The following is a 22,817-nucleotide window of genomic DNA, read 5'->3' on the forward strand; positions in this document are numbered from 1 at the left end:
CGTGATTCGATTGGACTTGCTAGTCATTTATTTTGAAATGGTTTTTTTTGGAATGATTTATTTTGTTTTAAAATCTACATGATTTATTTTGGAAAAAAAATCAAGATTGGATATGGTATGGATTTGTTTGTGAAAACTTATTAGGTTTGCTAGCCAAATTCGCTCTATAGAACTTGTAGTGGATGTTGTTGAAGTATGCCTTAAAACCTTTGTTGATGAAGAGAAAAAAACATGTTTCGAAAATACCAAAAATCAGGAAGCTGAAAAGCAACAAGATTGTTCGGGTTGGGTGGTTCGCAGATTTTAGGTTTGACCGGTTCGGTTTGCGGATCCGTTTATTTAATGTTAGAAAATATATATATATATATATATATATATATATATATATATATATATATATATATATATATATATTCTAAGTTAATATAAAATATATTATACGATATTTATAATATTTATTCTAATTATTAATGGGTTGTGTTTTTGGGTTTGTATGTTGGGTTTTAGTAATAATAAATATGTATTTTTTTTTGTATTTTACAGTGTGACAATCTTAAGTTTTATAGGGTTTATGGTCTTCTCAAGGGAAAACTTAGAAAAATAAAGGTTTTGAGAAACTTTTAGAGTTATCTAAGGCGTTTGGGAAATACTTCTAAACACCTTGGGTTTGAGTGATTCATATGTTGCGAGTTAGAGAGCTTGGGAAACACTTGGGTAGAAAATAGGGGTTTGTTCTTGGGAGCCTTCCGGGTTGTTCTTAGGAACTCTTAAGGCGAAGACTATTTTTTTGTAACTCATCTCTAATCTCTTATAACAACAGTGAATTGGAGAGCTGCTTTCACCCCCATAGTAGATCTTTTGATCTAAATGGTTAAACAAATGTTTCATCTTTTATCGCTTTATTCTATTATAGTTACTACTTTTTGGCTATTATTGTTGAAGGCCATTTATTTTAGTTGCTATTGTTCTTTGTTTCACGTATCAAAGTATTGATTGAAATTGAAACTTGTCGTTATTTACAACAAGTGGCGCCCACTGTGGGCAAAAGGGTATTGTTTAGAAGAGAGCACTATGGGTAAATGGGAGATCGAGAAATTTTCCAGAAACAACGACTTTGGGTTGTGGAAAATAAATATGCAAGCAATTTTAATTCAAGAGAAGTGTATTGATGCTTATAGCGCATACACAAGCACAGAAGATCGAGATGGTGGATAAGGTCAGAAGTGCCAATATCTTATGCCTCATAGATAAAGTTCTAAGAGAAGTCACCATGGAGCAAATTGTGGTTGCTATATGGGGTAAAATTGAATCATTGTATAGTCTTTGACACACAGGTTGTGTCTTAAACAATAACTCTATTCATTCCAAATGGTGGAAAACAAATCCATACTGGAGCAGCTTATAAAATTTCACAAGATTACTAATGATATTAAGAATATTGAAGTGAAGATTGATGATGACGAGGCTTTACTCTTGTTGAGTTCATTACCCAGATCCATCGAGGTTTCGGTGGATATGGAGGTTTTGGTGGAGATGGCGAAGATAGAGGATTTGGTGAGCAAGGAAATTAAGACGAGAAAGATGTCGGAGATAAGGGTCGGTGGGTTGGCAAGTTTGCAAAGTTCCTTGGCCATTGCAATGTCTTCATTTCGAAATTGTGGGGTTTGTATGAAGGTCTCAAGCTTACTTTATCTTTAAGATTCATGAAGGTTGAGGTTAATGTGGACTCTACCTTGGTGGTTCAATCTATTGGAAAAGGTTGTTCGAACATGAGAGAGAGTTTGACAATTATTAATCATATTAAAAGGTTAATGGGAAATTTTGAAGAAGTTACTACTTGCCACTCCTTTAAAGAGGCAAATAAATGTGTGGATGTACTAGATACTATTAGTTATATTGTCAGGCTGGATTTTGTGTCTTTTGAATCGGTGTCAGATAATTTGTTGAGTATCTTAGATGTGGATGCTAGAGGTGTTTCCGCAGCTATGATGATGGTGTGTGCAATTTTCTTATTTTTTCTTATAAAAAAAATTGAGTTAAAGTGTTATTAAGAATAAAAACAAAAGTAAGTAATTTTTTATCATGATATTTAATGACTATACTATTTCATTTTTTACTAGATATCTTTTAATATTTGTGAATAAGGAATTTTTCTAGATTACAGTTGTAATTAAGAGTAATAACGAAATACATCTAATATAATTTTAATTAATTGTGAATCCTATTTTAAGATAAACTTATATTATTAGTGTTAAATGATTATTTTGTAAAAGTCCCGAGTGGTAAAATATGGTTTTATTTTATTTTTATGCTAAATTTTCCCTTATTTTTGTCTATTTATTTAAAGGAGTAGTTTATAATTTTCTCTCTTTTGGGAAAAAAATGTGTTTTGAATTTACATAAGATAGTTTACAAATGTTGCGGCTGAAACTATGTTAAGGGGTAAAATTGTAATATCATAATATTTTGGTTAAATTATATATATATATATATATATATATATATATATATATATATATATATATATATATATATATATATATATATATATATATATATATATATATATATATATATATAATAAATTTTATTATTTATTCATTGAATTATTATGCGTAAACAATTTAATGAAACTATAGCACTCTTAATATTCCTAACTTATTATAATTTAAGGTGTAATTATTTTATTTAGGACATTTGGGTATTGTAGAAATGTTTTACACAAAAATGGATGCAAAATAAAATAAAATACTATTATATTATGAAAATGTATGAAATATGTCAAGAAAATTAAATAAATATTTTTTTTAAATATTTAAAAATATGTGAAGATAATATTGGCACATGAGTGAATAATTCATTTTGAATCAGATAAAATAAAGTAATATGAGACAAATTATAAAAATGTATGTTGGAGTGAAGAATTAAAAAGTAATTTATAATAATGAGATAGTATAAATTGTGTTCACTAGGATTCGAAGATATATAGTTATGAAAATATTTCAAAAAGTTGTTATAAATTCAACCACGGACGGGCCGAAATACACTTGTTTGCGCAAGGGGATAGCTATTCCTTCCTCGGAGCAAGAGTGACTCAACCGCTGGGCCAAGTGTATTGGGTTCTTAAATTATTTTTTTATTTTAAAATAAAAGTAATTTTTTTATAAGAAGTTTTTTCTAAATATTGTTTTACCCCTACATCTCCTTTCAATAAGTCAACAAAAAGTCAAGCCAAACAGTATCATCTCTTAGCTCTTAACTTATTTAAAAAAATTACATTCTATGTATTTATTTATCAATCAATTTGATGTGATTTTAGTAGTTAAATATTATTGACATGCTTATTTAAATTATGATTTATTCTTGTATTTTAATAGTTAGTATTTTTATGATATTTTTCATACAATATAATGTAGAGGATGAACATTATTTTATTAATATAGTTATATTTGATTGAATATTTATTTTGTAATGACTTATAACTTGTGGGTTATAGAAGTTGGCCCTTAACACCATTGAATTTAAGGATGAGAAGTGAAAATAGCGTGAGGTTGTATAAGATCGTAGGGATTAAATTGGGTTTTTATCATATTCATTTGCTTTACTTTAAATCACGTATATTTTCAAACTTGTAATTATAATTGTATACTTAAAATGAATTGTAAAATTTTTGTTAGTAATATCTTGGACCAAAATTTGAGACATTACACCAAACCTCTATAAATATTTGGTGAATATTTTTTCCCTTATATGTCATTTATTTACTTCCGTTGTATTTTTTTTCCACTTTGATTTTATTTATTTCGCTGATTATTTCTTGTTTGTTTTACAAACCTATTTTAAACTCTGATTTTATCAAATATTTTTTATTTGAAAACCAATTTTCAAATCAACATAATTCAAGTCTCTCTCTCTCTCTCTCTCTCTCTCTCTCTCTCTCTCTCTCTCTCTCTCTCTCTCTCTCTCTCTCTCTCTCTCACACACACACACACACACACACACACACACTTGTGTTAGGAGGCACTTGTCCAACAAGTGGCTTCAGAGCCTAACTCCTATTTAAGGACTAATGGTCTCGGGAGGAAAATGATGAATGCAAACACTTCTATTTTTAATAAAAGTTTTATCATAGATACACATCCACTTTTGATGGTGAAATGTTTGAGTTCTGAAAAGCAAGATTCTAAAGTTTTATAAAAGCAAATAATTTTTTAATATGCAATTTTTTAATCAATAGTTTGTTTGTTTTTACATTTCCCTTTAATGAGAAAGTAGTAAATAAACCTGATTTTCATTGGACTAATGATGACAAGAGAAAAACTAAACTTGGTTTTAAAACAAAAATCTTTTGATAAATGCTTTTAGTTCTAAAGAGTTTTCTTAAGTCTTTAATTATGATACGTGTGAGACACTCTTAAGATGATTCATTGAGTTTCTCCAAGAATCAAGCAAAAGCAAAAGCGAATGAACACACATATCCAGAAAGATAGAATACCAAATAAACACGAGATTCGTTCTCATTGATGGCACGCAACCATTAGAAACCTTGGAGGTTATTTAATTTATTTGCATCTAACAACTATCTAAGAACTATGAGGTCATATGAGAAATCTGATCCAATCCTTAATTCAAAAGATTGTAGTGTATTTGTTGAACTTTAGGAAGAATCTTGAAAGGATGAGATCATTAAGAAATTCAATGAATTGATATAGCTACTTAAGGAAAAAGAAGGATCAAACATACTCGAAATATCTCCATCACCCTCATCATTGTCATCTTCATCAAGATAAACACTCAAAGATGAAAGTAAAAGATCAACACCAGTATAATTGTTTGAATGAATGATCTTGATAGATGAATGATCATCCGAAGAGTCATCATCCGATGGAAATGATGAAGTCTCATGTAGTAGAACTTGTAAAGAAGCTTTATCTAGCGGAGTCTTTATTGAAGAATATTCGTCCTGTAGAATATTTGGAAAAAAACCTCAAGATCAAGAAGATTTCATTAGGAACTAACATCCAGAATCTCTGAAGAATTGACTTCAAGACATTTTTTCTAAGATCCCTCATAATATCCAGTCTCTTGTGAAAAAGTTTTCAAGAAAAAAACTCGATAATACTTTCGATGACTTGTATGAAGAATCATTAAAGGAAGAAGAATATATTTGTCTTAAAGATACTTCCATAAAGGAGATTATATTGAGATTACTTTTTTAACTCATCAACAACTCTTTAAATTCAGTGTTAATCTTGTTAAAGAAATGAGAAACCAACATTTTTTATCTTAAGGAGTACCCCCTCCTCATTATTAGCAAACTTTAATTTTTTAAATTAATTGAATAAATGATGTATCTAGTCTACATATAATTCAAACGCATAATTTTTTTAATGAATTTAAAAAGTCAAAACTTACTTATAAAAGATAGGGAAGGGAGTACATGGAATTCTTGAAAATAGGAATAAGATTAATTCTTGGTGAAGAAATTACTAACATTATAAGTGAATCCTTAAAATCATGAAAATATGAATCTTGCAAATATTTGAAAAATAAAGTAATTAATTTGCATGAAACCTTAGTGAAATTCATTAAGAATAAAGATAAACTCAACTTAATTTTTTCTAATCAAAAGGCTTCATTAAGTAATACTATTTTTTATTAAAAAGTTCTTAATATTCCATTCGGTCAATATTATAAACAAAAATAATAATAACTTTTACATTGATAAATAATTAATTAAAAGTAAAAATAATTGGTTTTATGTAAAATACAAATAAAATTTATTAAATCATTTTTATTGATATTTAATTAATTAACAAATCCATTAATTTTTTTTTTGAAGAAAATGAAAAATATATTACTAACACTAACATTTAACAGTTATATATTTTGTCAACTTTTATTCATAATAATAACCAAAATTCTAAATTATTTTTTCTTTGAAATATTAATAAGAGGGAGTACATATGAAAGTTTATAAAATATATCTTTATAATTAAGACAAAAATAGAGAGAATGATGAACTACCGTAGATCCCAAACGTGGGCATAAGACTTTCAACAGAAGGTACACTATCCAACAAAACAAAAAGAGCTAGAGTAAAGACTGGTTTAAAAACTAATAAACCAATGATTTTGCTTGCAATCAACCATGATGATGCACATTATTATTATCACAGCAATCAAAACTTTGAAGCTATTTATTACGGTAGGTCAGAAACCCAACAGAACTGGACACCATTTACTTCCGTTCATAAATAGCTTTGCCTAATAATACGACCTCTTTCAACCTTGATAACTCTACTATACTACTATTCAACGTGGTTCCCACAATATTACGGTTTTCTTAATCACACACCTGGTTTGAATACAACTGTAATAAGATATTTTAAACCATGTTTTTGTCAATTCATATGTGTGGAGGAAAATTTGTACAAATTGGAATTGACATAATAAGGTAGGACCTCAAAGGCTACATGTTGAAAAAAATAATCAAGAGTTTTTTTTGTTTGTGTTTCTAACTGTCAATATAATCGGCATGAAAAGTTAGAAAAAATAGGTAATAAAATTTAATTTTTCTTTCAAAATTTTAACAGTCATAACTCATAACTATGTGAGAAATTGTAAAAAGAAATGCATGCTAATGAACAGTACAATAGGAATTTAGTTCATTTATGTCATCTCGTTATAAAATTCATTTATACAGTTAAAGAATAATTTATAAAATTGTGTTTATGATTAATCGTGATTTATTGAAACTGGATTACTCCTATTTAATATACTACCAACATATCATAATTAAACCTAAAAGTAAATTACATGTATACTAACTCAAGCATTTGGGTTTGAGTGATAAACGAGCTCCTGTTAAGAAATAAAAGTTCGGGGAATATTGGGTTCGATTTCTGGTGAGAACAATACTTGGTCAGTGTGGTAATCTATTGGCACAAATTTTAGATTTTGATGTGTGTGTTTATATATATATATATATATATATATATATATATATATATATATATATATATATATATATATATATATATATATATTGTCTGTGTGTGTGTGTGTCATTCTTTTATGTGAGAACATGAGAATGAATTTGAACCATTAGATTTTAAAATAAATGGTGGAAATTATGTGTTATTCTTTTTTCTCTCTCCTCCATTATTAAAATGAACCAAAAGTAGAGAATAATAAACCAAAACTATCCTCCGTAGCCATTGAAAGATTCTATATCACAAGTTCGCCGCCACATTTTAAGTGACAATTAGTGAGAGATGGACTCAATAGGCCCAATACAAAACCCTCAAGAGAGACCAACTACACTCAACTCTACAGAAGAAGTCTCACCTAGAGACTAATCCTGAAACAAAGCACTATAGTTAGAGGAAACATAATAGGTGTGACACTTTCCATAGAGCTAGCACCACCTATCAAGATCCAAATAAAGGATGGTTCTTTGGTTATCCAGAAGAAGGTAATCAACCAAATCCAACTCATAGTCAAAGAGGGATTTCCTCCATTGAAAAATTTAGGTTAAGACCATATCAATCATCCTACCAACTTCTCTAACCTTACCTTTTTATGATTAGAGATAGGATATAGTCTATGAAACGTGACTCAAAGAGGAACGCCCTCTTCAACCCCGGGAACATTCCAAAAAGAAGTTAGTAGACCAGATCCCATCTTACAACGTAATCCACCACAAACCAGTCAGAAGTGTCACTCGATTTGGAACCTAGGAGAGAAAAACTTCTCCACTTGTAGGAAGCAGACTGAAGTCTACCCTTTTTACCCCTTCCCCCTAAAAAAGACTAGATGATTTCAGATCCATATTTCGAAATCAGAATATCCCTCCAAAGACCGGTAGACGCAAAGATTATGAGCCATCACCATTTACCTAGAAGAGCTAAGTTGACTTGATGGAGATCACAAACTCCAATCCACCACTACTTTTGGGTTTCAGACGTGTAACCAACAAACTCAAGGTATCTTCCCATTTCAATTCGCCCATCCGAAAAACCTCCTTTAAATATTAAAAATACTTTTCCACACCCTAACCGGTAGCCTAAGGAAAAACAAGAAGAATATGAGAATAACATTAAGAACCAATTTATGGAGAGTCACTCTTCCTCCTAGACTAACATATTTGTGCTTCAAAGAAAATATGCTCCTGGAAAGAAGAGAAATAAGAGGTCCCGAAATGGTCTCAAAATGGGGGTAGCACCCACCAGAAGGAGAAAATACTTAAAGGGAAAGGATTAGTGGTGACAATTGAAAAACTCATTGGCTATATCCAAAAAGGAGGACTCCATATTGATACCAATAAGACTACTCTTAGAAAAATTAAACTAGAAACCAGAAGCAAACTAAAACCCCCAGGATATGGCTTTAATAGTCTAAAGATTATCCACCGACACTTTAACTATGATTGGGGTTGAGCTATAGCCCATAGACTAGAATCAAGACTCTCCATCTGGCGGTTTGAGCTCTAACTTGAATCTTTTGAGGTTGATCTTTAGCTTCTTAGGTGTTTTTCATGGACTACTATGATTGTTTTTCTATTTTTTTTTGTGGTGTTTTTTTGTTGTTTATTTTCAATTTTTGTATCCTTAGTATCCCTTAGGCACTGATTAACTAAATTATGGCCTTTAAAACGTAGTTATAAAAACAAACTTTCACACTGTCATATTAAACAAAAAAAACTTATGTCATATAATAATTTTTTTTTCAATAAGCAATTATATTAAGAAATCGCACTAGGGGTTTTTGTATATTCTATCTTACTCCAATCTATCAGACCAAACCAAGCGTTAAAAATTATAAATTACAAAACTAAATGGAGTGTTTGAGACTTTAAAAATTGTAATACTACCCTTTAAACATTGTAACGTTGTGAAAATGATATCATGTCTTAAAGGAAAATGACTAATGATATGCATAGTATCATCACCAACAACGTTACAGTGAATAGAGTCGTAGGAGAAAGCAATATATTGTTTAACCATTTCAAGTTTTTTTTAATTTTGGTAGATTATGAATGAATGTTTTTTAAATTCAAGACTCTCAAAAGCAATGAAGTAGCTCAAATTGTTAGTCGGAGGAGGTGAATAAGGCAGCGTGAGATTGTGAAAGCTTCAAAAACCCAATACTCGGTGGAACTAATTTTGCATTTGTTAGAGACTTTTGGTCATATCGTAAATTGGATTTTATGATATTTGTGTCATATTTATTTTCAAATGACAAGTTGGTGAAACGCTCTAAATGCACCTTCATCACTTTGATTCAAAAAAATTTAACCAAAAAGATTGTCTGATTTCTGAGCAATTTCTCACTACAAGAAAAATGTGTATATAACTAGGGATTTATGCCAGGGGTAAAACCCCTCGCAAAAAAGTGACATTTCCAGGGGCTTTACCCCTTGCAAAGCATATTTAAAAAAAATCATTTTGACCAGGGTTACCCCTCGTAAGTTTTTAGGGGAAGTTCAAAAATTTTTAAAATTTTGTTGCTAGTGGCTTTACCCCATCACAATGATACTTTTAAAATTAAAAAAATATATGGTGGGAATATTAAAGGCAGTTTTGAAGGATAAGACCCCTGGAAACATTATTGCACATACGCACGCGTTGACACACATTTTGAACATACTGCCACAAGTATTGCGAGGGATAAAGTTTATGGCAAAATAAATTATTCTTTTGCATTATGAGGGTTAAAAGCCCTCATACATACCTATATTGATTAACCCCAATAACCCTTCTCCCCTTACTCTATATTATCTCAAGCTTCTTATTTCTCGCTTCTCATTCTTCAACTATGACACTCTATTTTTTCTGTCCAAGTTCTTTTACTCATGCATGTATAAATTTCATCCTCTAATCAAGATTGAATCAAATTAAGCTAATTTTGAAAATCAAAGAATAATTCAAATGAGATTTAAGAAGTAAATTTGTTTTTAGATTTTTTTCTCTTCTCCATTCCTAAGGTACATGTTTAAAATAAGAGATAAAAGGATTAAATATTAACCATTGGATTAGATAGATGATCTGGATGAAGTCAAATGTAAGGGTAGACAATAAATATTCATCAAGACCATCCATCTAATCCAATAGTTAGCATCTAATCCTGTTATCTTTTATTTTAAAAACCTCTTGCTTGATATATATATATATATATATATATATATATATATATATATATATATATATATATATATATACTTTTTTATATAGTTATATATGTATTATGTTTTTAAAAAAAATATATTTTTTAATTATAAATATGTATTATATTATTTATAAATATTTATCAAGCTTTCATAGCTCAGTTGGTTAGAGCACCAGTTTAGTAAGCGGGAGGTCTTGAGTTCAACTCTCAATGAAAACAATTATTTTTTATCACATTCTCATATAACTTAGTCATTCTCATTTGATATATATATACACACACACTTTTTTATATAGTTATATATGTATTATGTTTTTAAAAAATATATATTTTTTATAAATATAAATATGTATTATATTATTTATAAATATGTATCAAGCTTTCATAACTCAGTTGGTTAGAGCATCCATTTAGTCAGCGGGAGGTCTTGAGTTCAACACTGAATGAAAGTGATTATTTTTTATGCTTTTAACTCCATATATAAAAGAGAGGGGTTTATGCCCCTTAGATATATTACAATTGCGAATACACATAAATTGAATATGTTACATCATTAAATATATTTATGTCATTCCAAAAGTATGTGTACTCAAGTCTTAGTGTAAAATAAGACATTAGTAATGTGTAAAGCGTATAGTAGACTAATGAACATATTTCATTAGTCATGGATATGATATGTCGAGTCCTCACATGTATTTAAATATTATGAGTAATATTTATACTAAATTTATACACCATGAGAATACTTCATAGTGTGTTCTCACCTTGATAAGGTTATATAAAAAGAGGAGTTGATTATTTTAGTACCATCAAATTTTGTTTGTAGAAAAACAATTACAAAGTTTATTAACTAGGTACTTAATGAGTCGTCTGCAGAGGTATGAGTGGCCTATATCAGATTTTCTCTTCCTACGTATGTAGGAGTAATATCTATAAATCCCTTGATTGAGTATGATTTTAAAATGCATGACCATGCTGAAATAAGTCAATATGGAATATTGAATTTATTTACTGTTACTAAGTATACTCGGGTATCAGGAAATATAATATTGGACTATATAAGGGGTGATACAAACTATGTATTTTGTTCAATATAAATATAAGGGTAAAAGGATAATTATGCACATGATTATTATCACATAGAGGTTATGTCAAATGACATGACATTCTCATCACTATGATAGAGGTTATGTGCTTCTAGACACCACTTTATATTTATAATATTAAATAAGAGATTTATTGTCATTGCCAATGTTACGAGAATATATTTGGTCACACACACATAAGATCAAATAAACGGGAGATTAAATAATTGAATAAGATTTATTTATGATTTTGTTGTGCATTTTTACGATGGACAAAACGCTAAATAGTGAAACTTGTTATATTGTACTATACAATGTGTATATATAGTCCTCTATAAATATAACCCTTATACTTAAGTGATAATCGCTTATTTATGTATCTCAAGTCCATAACTACATAAGTATTATGAGTTTTTATAATACTTTAAGCAAAAGACTCCCTTATTGCTGATTTTGTTCATGTGGATTAAGTAGAGACATTGACATTTGTGCTGTGCTCGTAATCAATCTATTTCGACGATCAAAAGTTACGCACTACAAGTAGTAATTAATCTGTAACTCGTGAGGATTTGTAAGGATACATCACAAGGGAGAATTTTTTAATTTTATCCGATGATTTTACCATGATTATTCATAATTTCCCTTCATGTTATTGGTAATGTTATTTCAGAGGCTGGTTGTGCTTTTATGATACACTACTACAAAAAACACATTTCACCTCGGACGCAAAACACATTTAACCTCGACTACAGAAGCGAGGTAGCGAAAGGGGTCATGAAAATCTGCCACTTTACACCTCAGTTAATCAAAAACCGAGGGGTTAAGTTATCTGCACATGGTTTCAAATCTCAACATTTGCATTTTTATTATTTTCAAAACTAGCGCAACACACCTCTCGGTTTATCAATAAACCCAAGGGGTAAGATATATTTTTTAATACAAAACCTTGTTATATTGTTTACACAGAATAATAATAATAACTTAATTTGTTTACAAACTACATTATTTACCCAGAATATTACATTATTTACATAGAATATTAAAAAAAATTAATTTCCCTGAAGATTTGATTTTAGATCTTCGAATCATTGAATTTTGGGGTAGATGAAATGTTGGGTGCCAGATATTCTTTATGGCTTTTGTATGCATTTGTTTGTGATATAAAACAAAAAAAGGGTTAGATAAATAAATATTTTTCTGCTAAAATATTCTTGTAATCCATCACTTTATTGTGATAATAATAATAATAAATGATTTTTCTACTCTTGCAATCCATCATAGAGAATTTTTCATGGCAAATGCCCTTGCAAACCTTAAAGTGGTGGATGTAAATAGTTTCAAGCGCTTCATGATGTTTCATTATCAATTTTTGATATTCACCATGTTTTTCTAATGGAAGTTTCTTATGTTTTACATGGATCACTAATGGTAGTGTCTTGAGCGTTGATACTCATCAAATAGACAAGAAGATTTGTTTAAGGACGGTGATCACTATCCTCAATAATCATTCTAAATTATCCCCCCCAGCTAAAATATGTTTACCCCTCAATTTCAATAGAAAACCAAGGTGAATAAGCTTTTTTTTTAATATTATATTATTTACACAAAATATTAAAATACAATGATTACAACAAATCCATATTCATCATCGTTGTTTTTCTCGGAGAGCAACAAATCTAGATTTTGATGCATATCTTGTAATAATCCAACTTCTAATAAGTTATTAAAAGTTTATCTCCCTTCTTTGTTTAACTTGAAGCAAAAAAGATGTTTTTTCTACACTTGCAATCCATCGTAGAGAACTTTTCCAACCTTCTTTAACTTGGAGCAAACATTTCATTATCTTGAGTAAATGCTTTCACAAGAAAGAGAACAAAATATATAGTGGTGGATGTAAGTTTGTTGTGGATTGATATCTTGGCAATATCTCGAGTGTTGTTCCTTTATGAATGTATGGTAGAGATTCATTGTTGTAGCTGTGTAACAAGACCCCTCGATTTTGTTAAAATACCGAGAGAAAAAATATATATTTTTTTAATTAAAAAAATAAAATTAAAAAAAAAAAGCAAGTCCCTCGGTTTTAGTAAAAAATGAGGTAATAAGTTTCAAGAAAAAAATAGTGAATGATAAAGAATTGAAAGTAACATGTCATGTTTCAATTTCAATTTTTTATCAGTCACCATTTTTATGTGCAATTTACACCATGTTTAGGAATAAATTTCTCAATCTTGTCAACCAAGAAAAGCACTGTTGTTTTCTCTAATTGACAACTTAGGAAGATTATTCCAAAAATATAATAACAACAACATCAACATCAATACCATTATGTGAGATAGGTTACAAGGGCAGAAAAATATTTTATTTAAGATAGAAGAACATAGAATATTGAAGTTTTTTTTTTGTTTTACAATTCATCCCAAAGAATGATGCATACGAGTTTGGGGCGGATACACAAGTTAGGATTAAGGTAAAATCTATTTAAATAGTGCTTTTATAGTAAAATGTGATTATTCTATCCCTAAGTTATTACGGAAACCGAAGGGATATATCATTTAGTTTATACTTTAAAGAAATAAAAACATAAAATGCAATAGCTGTGATTCGAAGCATGTCCTGAATTGTTCCCCCCCTCGGTTATATTAAAAACTGAGGGAATAAGTGTTTTTTTTAAAATAAAACATGGCACACCTTGACATTTTACCACGATTTTTTGTTGGATGAGGTGAAAGCTTTGTCAATTGTATTATTTATAGTAGTAATAGGCCAAAAAATATTATATGGTATTGTTATTGCAAATGAAATGGCAGATAATGCAAATAAGTGGATAAAAGAGTTGACTATGTTTAAAGTGACTTTTGAAAAGGCTTATGATTCATTATAATTGGGGTGTTTGGATGATGTAATGGAAAAGATGGATTTTCCAAGGAAATGGAGACATTGAGTTATGGATTGTACCCATACAAAATCAACATCAGTTTTCTTTAATGGAAGTTGAAATGATTAATTTTCAAAGGCGACGGGTCAGAGGCAAGGTGATCCTTTATCATTGTTTTTGTTCTAGATTGCAACAAAATACCAAAACGTTATGTTGAACGTTGCAGTTTGCTACTGAAACTTTAATTTTTTATGATATGAGTTGGAGAAACATTAGATCTTTGAGGGAATTTCGATACTCTATGAAATGATCTCGGGTTTGAAGGTGAATATTGATAATAGTTTACTAGTCATCGTCAATTTTACAAAGTGGTGCTAAATTGTAAAAACGACCAAAATTTGTTCTTATTATTTAGTCTCCTAATTGAGGAGAATCCTTATCGACATTTGCTCTGAAATCCTATGACAAAGATAATAAAATACAAGTTATAAAAATGGAAAAGCAAAACATGTATATTGGTGGTCTCCTTGTACTCATCAATTTGTTTTGACATACTTGCCGATTTACTTTCCTTCCTTCTTATTGATCCCAAATATATTATCTACAACAACAACAATCAAGCCTTATCTCGCTATGTGGAGTTTTCTACATGGGCCAACTTTTGTTAGAACATGAAATGTTCTGATCAATATTCTTAGTTTTGATGATAACATTATATATGAATTTTGTATAAGACAATGTGGTACTCTAATTATTCACGTTTTCAATTTCAAGAAAAGTCTAAAAGAGTATGCACAAAATCACCATTCAGAAGCTCTGATCCAGAAGATCTAGATGAACTCGTCAGAACATGGTCTGGAAGACATCAGAAGATGGTCTTGAGAAAATCAAAACATGATCTGGAAGGCATCAGAAGATGGCAGTCAGAAGCAAGGCTCTGAAGATCTGATGGTATCACGCTCCAAAGCACTTCCAAAGTTTGATGACTGAAGTTGCATCTGCACCAACGCTGAAGACTCTGATATTCAAACGTTATTCTAATAGTCTGAGTCCAGAAGCAAGTACAAGATGAAAAGGCTGCAACGTCAAATCTGTCTGACTGACAAAAGGAACGTTAGAAGCTACAAAAGGCAAAGTAAGCAAAAGCAGTTAAAACATGGCTCGAGGTAGTTGACAAAAGAGTGAAACATTAAAGGCAGCAGTGTACTATTCACACAAAGCATTAAATGCTACTCAACGGTCACATTTCTCACTGCCTATATAAAGAAGTTCTAATGCTGAAGCAGCTAACAACTCTCGCTCTAAGTAACCTTACGCTGCCAAATTAACTCCAAACGTTGTCACAAAAAAACAACAAAGAAACTTCATCTTCAACCTCACAACTTGTAATATCTTAGTGAGTGTTTAGAACTTAAACTTGAGAGAAAATCACTTGGTGATTATAGCTTATTAAGAAGCACATTAAACTCTTGTAATATTATTTACATCTTTTGTAAAAGGAATTTCCTAGAGTGATCAAGTTGTGATCTGTATAATCTAGAAGACTTAGAAGTTGTCTAAGTGGAGAACCATTGTAATCAAGATTGATTAATGGATTAAATCCTCAGTTGAGGTAAATCACTCTGTTAGGGGTGGACTGGAGTAGTTTGATTAACAACGAACCAGGATAAAAATAACTGTGGGATTATTTTTTATTTGCCTTTTTTAGAAAAAACCCTTATTCAATCCCCCCTTTTCTAAGTGTTTTTCACTCCTTCAACTTTCTCTATAAAGTTCTATCTAGGACCATGCTTCTACCCAAATCGTAAATCTTGAGATCTTTCTTAATTACTTCTCTTATAGTCTTTCTAGGTCTTTCTCTTCTTCTAGTTATTTAAATTCTCTCTATATGATATATTATCTTTAACATAGAATCTACAAGTCTTCTCTCTACATTTCTAAATAAACTAAGTCTATTTTCCACCATCTTCTCTATTATAGGTGCTACTCAAACACTCTCTCTAATATTTTCATTTCTAATATTGTCATCTCTAGTCTTACAATTTATCCAGCGCGTCATCCTCATCTCTGCTACATTAACTTTATTCTTATGTTGATTGTTAACCACCCAAAATTTTGTTACATACAACATCGCAGGCCTTACCGTATTTCGATAAAATTTCCCTTCAGCTTGAGAAGTACCTTTGTATCACATAAAACCTTAGAAGCCCTTTTCCATTTCAATTTTCAACCACTTAGCTTGAATTCGATGGTTTACATCTACTTCCATTTCTCCATCATTTTTGTATTACGAATCCAAGATATTTAAACTGTGTGACTTGAGGGATGATATGGTCTCTAGTTTTCACCTCTAGGTTAGAAATGCTTTTTCTTTTGTTGAATTTATATTCCATATATTCCGTCTTATTCTGCTTACGAGAAAACCATGTGTTTATAAAGATCGTTGCTAAGTCTCCAACCTCTAATTTAAATCCGCATTCCACTCTCCAAGTATGATTATATCACCTAAAAGAAGCATGCATCTCGATGCTAGATCTTGGAAGTGTCCCATGAATACATCCAAAATTAAGGTAAAATGGTAGGGCTTAGAGTTGAACCTTGATGCAAACCTATTCTAATGGAGAAATCATCTGTCTCTTTACCATGTGTCCACACAGTAGTCGATACCACTCCATACATATTTTGGATAGGTTGAATATATGTAATCCTAATCCCATTCTTCTCCAATGTGTTACACAAAATCTCTCTAGACGCTTTATCACATGCCTTCTCCTAGTCACTAAAAATTAAGTGAAAATCTTGTTAGTCTATCTGATAATGCTCCATCATATGTTATATTAGATAGATCGCTTCTATAATCGAAACTCCAAGCATAAAACCAAATTGTTTCTTAGTGACTTGAGTTTTTTTCTTGGATTTAGTTTAATCAATATTTCCCATAACTTCATATTATAACTCATAAGTTTAATCTCCCTATAATTTTCACAATTGTATATATCCCCTTTGCTTTTATAGATTAGAACTAAAGTGTTTCTTCTCCATTCATCTGATATTTTCTGTAACCTCATAATTTAATTTAAGATTCAGGAGAAAAACACAAAATGGTTGATCCAGTTCCAACTCCTACTGAGCAGAACAACAATGGTAACAATGGAAGTAACAGCTTTAATGGATTCAATAGACCACCAATCTTTGATGGTGAGAACTTTGAATATTGGAAAGATAGACTTGAAAGTTACTTTCTATGTCAATATGGTGATTTATGGGATCTAGTGTTGGATGGTTACAAACATCCAGTATCTACTCAAGGAGTCAAGCTCACTAGACAGGCTATGAGTGATGATCAAAAGAAAGAGTACAAAAATCACCATAAAGAAAGAACTATATTGTTATATGCCATTTCACATGCTGAGTATGAGAAGATCACCAACAGAGAAACTGCTCATGACATCTTTGAATCTCTGAAGATGACTCATGAAGGAAATGCACAAGTCAAGGAGACAAAAGCTCTAGCTCTCATCAAGAAGTATGAAGCTTTCAGAATGGAAGATGATGAAAACATTGAAGCAATGTTCTCCAGATTCCAGACTCTGACTGCTGGATTAAGAGTTCTTGACAAGGGATACACAAAAGCTGATCACGTTAAGAAGATAATCAGAAGTCTACCCAGAAGATGGGGACCAATGGTTACAACATTCAAGATTGCGAAGAATCTGAATGAAGTATCTCTTGAGGAGCTTATAAGTGCACTGAGGAGTCATGAGATTGAGCTAGATGCAAATGAACCTCAGAAGAAAGATAAGTCTATTGCTTTAAAATCTAAAAATAAAAACTGTGCTAACGCTTTTCAGGCGGAAGAAGAAGGATCTTACCAGTCAGATTCAGAAGAAGAAGAAGAAGATGAATTGTCTCTCTTATCCAGAAGGGTGAATCAACTCTGGGAGAGCAAGAAGAGAAGATTCAAGAACTTCAAGAGACCTGAAAAGGGAGAATATTCTGAACACAGAAGATCTGGCAAGAAGAAGGTAGTGTGATATGAATGCAAAGAACCTGGACACTACAAGAATGAATGTCCTAAGCTTCAGAGGGAAAAGCCCATAAAGAAGTTTGAAAAGAAGAAAGGCATGATGGCTACATGGGATGACTCTAATTCATCTGATCAAGAGTCAGACTCTAAAGATGAGCAAGCCAGCATAGCACTCATGGCAACAGTTGATGCTGAAGAAGAATCTACTTCTGAATCAGACTCTGATAAGGTATTTTCTGAACTCACTAGAGAAGATCTAGTTTCCAGTTTATCAGAACTTCTGGAAGTCAAAAGTAAACTTAGTCTCAAATACAAAAAGCTCAAAGAGATTTGAAATAGAAAAATATGAACTAAAAGAAAAAGTTTTAAAATTAACTAAAGATGTTGAATCTCTGAAAACATCTTCAAGTTCAGACATGTCTATTCCAAGCACTAACAATATTCTGAAAGAATATGACTTGAGCTTCAGAAATTTCTTATCTAGAGGTATAGGCAGAAGTCAGTTAGCCTCTATGGTTTATGGTGTTAGTGGAAACAAAAGGATAGGTATAGGCTTTGAGGGAAAAATCCTATATAAACTTGAACCTGTTGATGAAATGATCATTAAATACAAACCTCTGTATGAACAATTCAAGTATGGTCATTCTCATGATATCAAACACACATCACATTCTAAAAGTTTCCATCTCACACACACAAAGAAACATGTTGTTGCATATTCTGGAAAATCTTATATAAAATCTCAATTCAATCAGAACGTTAGAAGGACTAACCCCAAAGGACCTAAAAGAATGTGGGTACCAAAGGATAAGATAATTCCTGTTGTAGATCTCATTCACAGTGCAAAAGACAAACATGTCATGGTACCTGGACTCTGGGTGCTCACGTCACATGATGGGAAGAAGGTCTATGTTCCAAAGTCTGGAACTTAAATCTGCTGGAGAAGTGAAGTTTAGAGGGAATCAGAAGGGCAAAACCATAGGCTCAGGAACCATTTGTATTGGTAATTCTCCCTCTATTGCTAATGTTCTTTTAGTAGATGTATTAGCTCATAACTTATTGTCTATAAGTCAATTAAGTGACAATGGTTATGACATAATCTTTAATCAAAAGTCTTATAAAGTTATTAGTCAGAAGGATGGCTCAATCCTATTTACAGGAAAGAGAAAGAACAGCATTTATAAGATTGATCTTTCAGATCTTAAGAACCAACAGGTTACTTGCCTTCTGTCTGTTAATGAAGAGCAGTGGGTCTGGCACAGAAGATTAGGTCATGCTAGTTTGAGAAAGATCTCTCAGATTAACAAACTCAATCTGGTCAGAGGACTCCCTAATCTGAAATATAAATCAGATGCTCTTTGTGAAGCATGTCAGAAAGGGAAGTTATCAAAACCTGCGTTTAAATCTAAAAATGTTGTCTCTTCCTCTAGGCCTTTAGAACTTCTGCACATTGATCTTTTTGGCCCAGTCAAAACAACATCAATCAGAGGCAAGAAATATGGATTGGTCATTGCAGATGACTACAACAGATGGACTTGGGTAAAGTTCTTAAAACAAAAGGATGAGTCACATTTTATTTTCTTTGACTTCTGTAATCAGATTCAATCTGAAAAGGAATGTAAAATCATAAAAGTCAGAAGTGATCATGGTGGTGAATTTGAGAACAGATTCTTTGAAATTTATTTCAAAGAAAATGGTATTGCCCCTGATTTCTCTTGTCCTAGAACTCCACAGCAAAATGGAGTTGTAGAACGAAAGAATAGGACTCTACAAGAAATGGCCAGAACCATGATCAATGAGACTAATATGGCTAAGCATTTCTGGGCAGAAGCAAATAACACAGCATGTTATATTCAGAATAGAATCTCCATTAGGCCTATTCTAAATAAGACTCCTTATGAATTGTGGAAGAACAAAAAGCCCAACATTTCATATTTCCATCCATTTGGATGTGTTTGTTATATTCTAAATACTAAAGATCATCTAAACAAGTTTGATTCCAAAGCTCAGAAGTGTTTCCTTCTTGGATATTTTGAACGCTCTAAGGGCTACAGAGTATACAATACTAAAACTCTGATAGTTGAGGAATCAATCAATATCAGATTTGATGATAAGCTTGGCATTGAAAAGCCAAAGCAATCTGAGAGTTTTGCAGATATAGACATCTCTAACTCAGATCATGAAGAACCCAAGGGAAAGGATGTATCAGAAGATCAAGTTGCAGCGTCTTTAGAGAATCTCAAAATATCTGAAGATCCAACTCTAAGAAGATCTTCTAGAATCAACTCAGCCCATCCAGAAGATGTTATAATTGGAAAGAAAGATGATCCCATCAGAACAAGAGCATTCCTAAAGAACAATGCAGAATGTCAATTTGGTTTAGTATCATTGATTGAGCCAACTTCTGTTGATTAAACTCTGGAAGATGCTGACTGGATAATTGCTATGCAAGAAGAGTTAAATCAGTTTACAAGGAATGATGTCTGTGATCTGGTTCCAAGACCTAAAGGATTCAATATCATTGGAACAAAATGGGTTTTCAGAAACAAGCTGAGTGAGAAAGATGAAGTTATCAGAAACAAAGCCAGACTGGTTGCTCAGGGATATAGTCAGCAAAAAGGTATTGACTATACTGAAACCTTTGCACCAGTGGCCAGGTTAGAATCTATTAGATTATTAATTTCTTTTGCCACTCAGAATAACATCACTTTGTATCAGATGGATGTTAAGAGTGCATTTTTAAATGGTTATATAGATGAAGAAGTTTATGTTCACCAACCTCCTAGTTTTGAAGACTCTAAGTCTCCAGAACATGTTTTTAAATTATAGAAATCATTATACGGTTTGAAGCAAGCTCCCAGAGCTTGGTATGAAAGACTAAGTTCTTTCCTTCTGGATAATGGTTTCACAAGAGGAAAAGTAGACACAACTCTCTTCTGTAAAACCTATAAAAAGGATATGCTAATTTGTCAAATTTATGTAGATGATATTATTTTTGGAACTTCTAATGCTACACTTGGAAAGGAGTTTGCTAAGTCTATGTAGGCAGAATTTGAGATGAGCATGATGGGAGAACTCAAATATTTCCTAGGCATTCAAATGAATCAAACCTCTGAAGGAACCTATGTTCATCAAACTAAGTATGTCAAAGAACTCATGAAGAAGTTCAATTAATCTGAAAGCAAAGAGGCAAAAACTCCAATGCACCCAACTTGCGTGTTAGGTAGGGATGAGGTAAGAAAGAAGGTAGATCAGAAGATCTACAGAGGTATGATATGATCTTTTCTCTATCTGACTGCTTCTAGACCTGATATTTTATTCAGTGTATGCTTGTGTGCTAGATTCCAATCAGATCCTAGAGAATCTCACTTAATTGCTGTTAAGAGAATTCTTAGGTATCTGAAAGGTACTACTAATGTTGGTTTAGTCTACAGAAGATCTGAAGAATACAACTTAGTAGGATATTGTGATGTTGATTACGCTGGAGATAGAGTAGAAATAAAAAGTACTTTTGGAAGCTGTCAGTTTCTGGGAAGTAACCTGATCTCCTGGTACAGCAAGAAGCAAGCAACTATTGCACTCTCTACAACAGAAGCAGAATATGTAGTTGCTGCTGGATGTAGTACACAGATGCTCTGGATGAAAAGTCAGCTAGAAGACTATCAGATATATGAGAGTAACATTCCTATATTCTGTGATAATACTTCTGCTATTTGTTTATCTAAAAATCCTATTTTACATTCTAAAGCTAAACATATAGAGATTAAACATCACTTTATTAGGGACTATGTTCAGAAGGGTGTTCTTTCTTTAAACTTTATAGATACAGACCATTAATGGGTTGATATCTTTACAAAACCCCTTGTTGAAGATAGGTTTAAGTTCATTATGAAGAACATCAATATGGATTTATGCCCATAATGAAGGTGTTGAGATGATCTGATATGTGGATTAGTTTGAAGATGTTGATTTATTTATTTTCTTATTTTACCTATCAGATGTTTTGTTTATGTATGCTCATATGGATACTTTGAATCTGTTATCACTAACGTTTCATGTGTCTAAGTATGATACAGAACTTCTGTTAAAGCAAAACAACTATCACCAGCTATTCCAGATGATGACCACGTGTTCATTCTGAAGAGACAAGCAAGCGTGCAGTTGATGAGACGCCGCCCTAGGTAACTGTGCAAATCTTTTCAAATCTCACGCTATCTTCACTAACGTCTCTCAACATTAAATGTGATTGATTCATATTCTGTAACCGTTGCATTCAGAATCTCATTGCATTTCTTTTTCAAATCTGTGTCTATATAAACCCATTACATATTCATTTTCTCTCTTTTCACTCCTTCATCATCTTCATAGTTTATGCATTTTTGTCTTCTCTTTTGCCTTCATCTAAACCCTAAATCAAGAAAACCCAGAAATCTCAAGTGTTCTTCAATGACTTTTTCGTCTGCTCAAAATAATGCTTCATCTTCTCATCAACAAGAACAGCAACAACAACAATAATAAATTGTTCTCTCTCCATTGAAAACTTGTCTGATTCTGATGGATGAATTAGAAGTTATCTGTGAAACAATGGTTGATTTTGAAAATCTTCAAGAACATGAGTTTAACTTGAAGAGCAATTTACCCAGAATTGGTTAAAGAGTTTT

General features: G+C 31.4%; 1 non-coding gene across 1 annotated transcript; it reads left to right on the forward strand.

Moving 5' to 3' along the window:
• The first annotated feature begins 10,314 nt into the window (after positions 1–10,314).
• On the forward strand, positions 10,315–10,388 carry TRNAT-AGU (transfer RNA threonine (anticodon AGU)). Its single transcript has one exon. It is a non-coding gene; the product is annotated as a tRNA-Thr (tRNA).
• The last annotated feature ends 12,429 nt before the right edge of the window (positions 10,389–22,817 follow it).

The sequence above is a fragment of the Vicia villosa genome, linkage group LG1, assembly GCF_029867415.1.
Source record: "Vicia villosa cultivar HV-30 ecotype Madison, WI linkage group LG1, Vvil1.0, whole genome shotgun sequence".
In the NCBI taxonomy this organism is placed as follows: domain Eukaryota; kingdom Viridiplantae; phylum Streptophyta; class Magnoliopsida; order Fabales; family Fabaceae; genus Vicia; species Vicia villosa.